The following is a 3,953-nucleotide window of genomic DNA, read 5'->3' on the forward strand; positions in this document are numbered from 1 at the left end:
TAATGCGCGCGCTCTGTCTGGCTCTCTGTGAGGTAATAATGCGCGCGCTGCTTACCCGCTCGCTGTGAGGTAACAATGCGCGCTGCTCCACTCGCCGTGAGGTAATGCGGGTACGCCGGTTTCCCGCTCGTTCTCGCCGCTTGGTGGTGCGAGCCCTGAGTCTGGCTGGTGCAGTCAGTCGTCCTGTGGGATATCGCTGTACGATCGCTGCATAGCCCCTCTCTTCTTTCTGACAGCGGCCTTATAATCAGTAGAACTGGATCTTTGCCTGGAGATTTCTCACTTTTATTGGCGCATGTTAAAGGGAACCTGTCACCCAGTGGTGTAGCTAGGGTTTGATGGTCCCTGGTGCAAAATTTGGACCTGGGCCCCCCCCTCCACATACACCGACACTAAAGCTGGCTTTAGACGCTGCGACATCGCTCAAGTGATCTCGTTGGGGTCACGGAATTTGTGACGCACATCCGGTCGCTTTAGCGATGCCGTTGCGTGTGACACCTATGAGCGATTTTGCATCATTGCAAAAATGTGCAAACTCGCTCATCGGTGACATGGGGGTCCATTCTCAAATATCGTTACTGCAGCAGTAACGAAGTTCCTCGTTCCTGCGGCAGCACACATCGCTCCGTGTGACACCGCAGGAACAAGGAACCTCACCTTACCTGCGTCCCGGCCACAATGCGGAAGGAAGGAGGTGGGCGGGATGTTACGTCCCGCTCCTCTCCGACCTCCGCTTCCATTGGGCGGCGGTTCTGTGATGTCACTGTGACGCTGAACGAACCGCCCCCTTAGAAAGGAGGCGGTTCGCCGGTCACAGCGACGTCGCAGGGAAGGTAAGTCCGTGTGACGGGTCCGGGCAATGTTGTGCGACACGGGCAGCGATTGGCCCGTGTCGCACAACCGATGGGGGCGGGTACGCACGCTGGTGATATCGGTACCGATATCGCAGTGTGTAAAGCGGCCTTTAGCGTACGGGATAATGACGCTGACACTTGGCTTTTACCCACAGCACCCAGGTTTCCCATGATCTGAAATCCCTCTATCAGCAACCTGCTTTCCCATGTTCTGATATCCATCTTGTCCTTGGCACCCAGCTTTCCAATGCTCTGCTATACATCTTTCCCTCAGTACCCAGCTTTCCCATATCAGAGCATGGGAAAGCTGGGTGCTGAGACATGTACAGCAGAGCATGGGAAAGCTGGGTGCTGAGGGAAAGAGCCTTTTTCCCTCAGTACAAAACATTCCCATCCCATCCCATGCTTGTATCTTTGTCCCCCCTCGTATATAGTTCTCCAAATACTACAATGGTCCCCACATAGCCTTCCTTATAGTATAACCCCACATAACCCTTCATATATTAGAATGTACCTCCATAGTCCTCCAATTATTATAATGAATTTCGCATAGTTCTCCAAGTATTATAATTCACCCCATAGTTCTCCATATATCATACTGCACCTCATAGTCCTCCATGGTTTATAACGCACGCCCATAGTCCATGTATAAGGTAGCCTCCATAGTCCTCCATTTATTATAACGTAGCCCCCATAGTCCTATATGTATTATAATGCAGCCCTCTAAATCTTCATATTGTATTATGCAGCCCCATACTCATCCATGTATAATGCACCCCTACAGTCTATGTATAAGGTGTCCTTCATGTTTATTATGCAGCCCCATAGACCTCCATGTATCTTGCAGCCAGCACTCCCAGGCCTCCATGTATCATGCAGCCATCCCCCCCAGGGCCTCCATGTGTCATGCAGCCAGCCCCCCCAAGGCCTCCATGTGTCATGCAGCCAGCCCCCCCAAGGCCTCCATGTGTCATGCAGCTAGCCCCCCCAAGGTCTCCATGTGTCTTGCAGCCAGCCCCCCCCATGGCCTCCATGTCCATGTGTCATACAGCCAGCCCCCCCAAGGCCTCCATGAGTCATGCAGCCATCCCCCTCCCCACCAAGGCCTCCATGTGTCCTGCAGCCAGCCTCCCTGTGCACTCAGTGATTTCTAAAAAAAAATAAAAAAACAAGTACTCACCTCTCTTCCACCGCAGCTCTGTCCTCACCTTTACTTGTTTCACCGCTGCTCGTCCTCACTTCTGTCCTCGTTCCCCCGTGGCTCCTGTCAGCGTCCTCCTGTCCTGCGCTCCGTGCTCTCACCACACACAGCAGTCGCACAGGAGTGACGTCACCACGCAGGCACGGGGGGAGAATGATAATGCATAGAGCAGCGCCAGCCGCTCTATGCAATATCATACCAGTGTGTGATGACGGGGGCCCGCTGCCGCCGTCGCTGACACCGGGCAGTGGGGCCCAGTGTCAGCGGCGGCGAACGGGTCATATAGCGGCTGCGTGGTCTGTTGCAGAACAGCGCAGTACCTCTCTCACAGAAAGGACCTGGCTGCTGATCTGCCAGGCGGCCGTGGGCCCCTAACCTCCTGGGCCCGGTCGCAATGGCGAACGCGGTAGTTACGCCCCTGCTGTTACCAGTTTTTTGCCCTATAAGCTGCGGCCACCACCAGAGGTCTCTTATATACAGCATTCTAACATGCTGTATATAAGAGCCCAGGCCGCTGGGTAGAACATAAAAAACACTTAATACTTACCTAAACCGGTTGCTGCGGTGAATTGGAGTCAAATGGGCGTCTTTGTCCTCCGGTACTGGCGCCTCCTCTTTTGGCCATCTTCGTCCTCCATCTTCTGAAGCCGCGGTGCATGGCAGATCAAAGTATTGTAGTGCGCCAGTGCGGGACCGGCGAGTGTTTACGACGTAGACGCGTCATGCACACAGGCTTCAGAAGGTGGACAAAGATGGCTGAAAGAGGAGGCTCCGGCACCAGAGGACGAAGACGCCGATTTGGGCCACATCCACCGCAGCGACCGGTTTAGGTGAGTATTATAAAGTGTTTTTTATGTTCTACACAGCGGCCTGGGCTCTTATATACAGCATGTTAGAATGCTGTATATAAGAGCCCACTGTTGGTGGCCGCAGCTTATAGGGCAAAAAACTGGTGACAGTTTCCCTTAAAGCAATATCTTTGGGCAGTGGCTACCCGGCGACACTAAATTCACAGCCACAAACTGCAACACTGGATATATTGACTTCACATGGGGCCGCAGTGTACCACAATAATCACAAAATCAGGGCTATAAAATATCGCCATGTAGTGTCATTGTAAACAATGGTTTGTGGCACTTTTCACACGCTTATTTTTAAGCTGTTCTGAGAACCACTTGGAAAAGTGCTCACAAAATGCTAAAAAGAGTCATTTCTATGTAAAAACAACTTGCTGTTCAGATTTTCAGTTCTTTGACTATCTTTTAAAATAAATCTGACAGCAATTTTATGCCACCTAACATGAGAGCTAGTGATGGGCAGTCTGGCTCTTGTTTGGTGATCTGAATCACTTGGCAATGCTCACCAAAAAGAATGGTGAACAATGGTCTTTTGTATCCACATGGATCCCTTTTTGAATGTGTTTACCACAGCTGAACACACATTTAAGATCAAAACACAACTTAAGGGCTCATTCACATGACCGTACCATTTTTTGTGGTCCACAAAAAATGGGCCTGTTTTTTCACAAATGCATCTGTGTGGCATCCGTGTGACAACCACATCCGTCTTGTTCTGTATACGGTCCGTGTGTAATCCGTGTGAAGGAGAGTTACATGCAGTCCAGGGTATCTGGCCAGATGCTGGTCCCCATATAAAGTATATGGGGAACAGAATCTGGGGCAAAGGGGTAGGAGCAAGCACTACATACTTACCGATCACCGGCACGGCTGTCACACTGCTCCCATGGCAGCTCTTTGATCTTCCCGAGCCAGCCGCTCATTAGGATCATACATATTCACTCCTCCCTCCATCTGTGATTGGTTACAGTCAGATGCGCCCCCATGCTGAGTGACATCTGTCTGACTGCAACCAATCACAGCCGTCGGGGGGCAGGTGTA

The sequence above is a fragment of the Anomaloglossus baeobatrachus genome, chromosome 3 (assembly GCF_048569485.1).
Source record: "Anomaloglossus baeobatrachus isolate aAnoBae1 chromosome 3, aAnoBae1.hap1, whole genome shotgun sequence".
Classification (NCBI taxonomy): Eukaryota; Metazoa; Chordata; class Amphibia; order Anura; family Aromobatidae; genus Anomaloglossus; species Anomaloglossus baeobatrachus.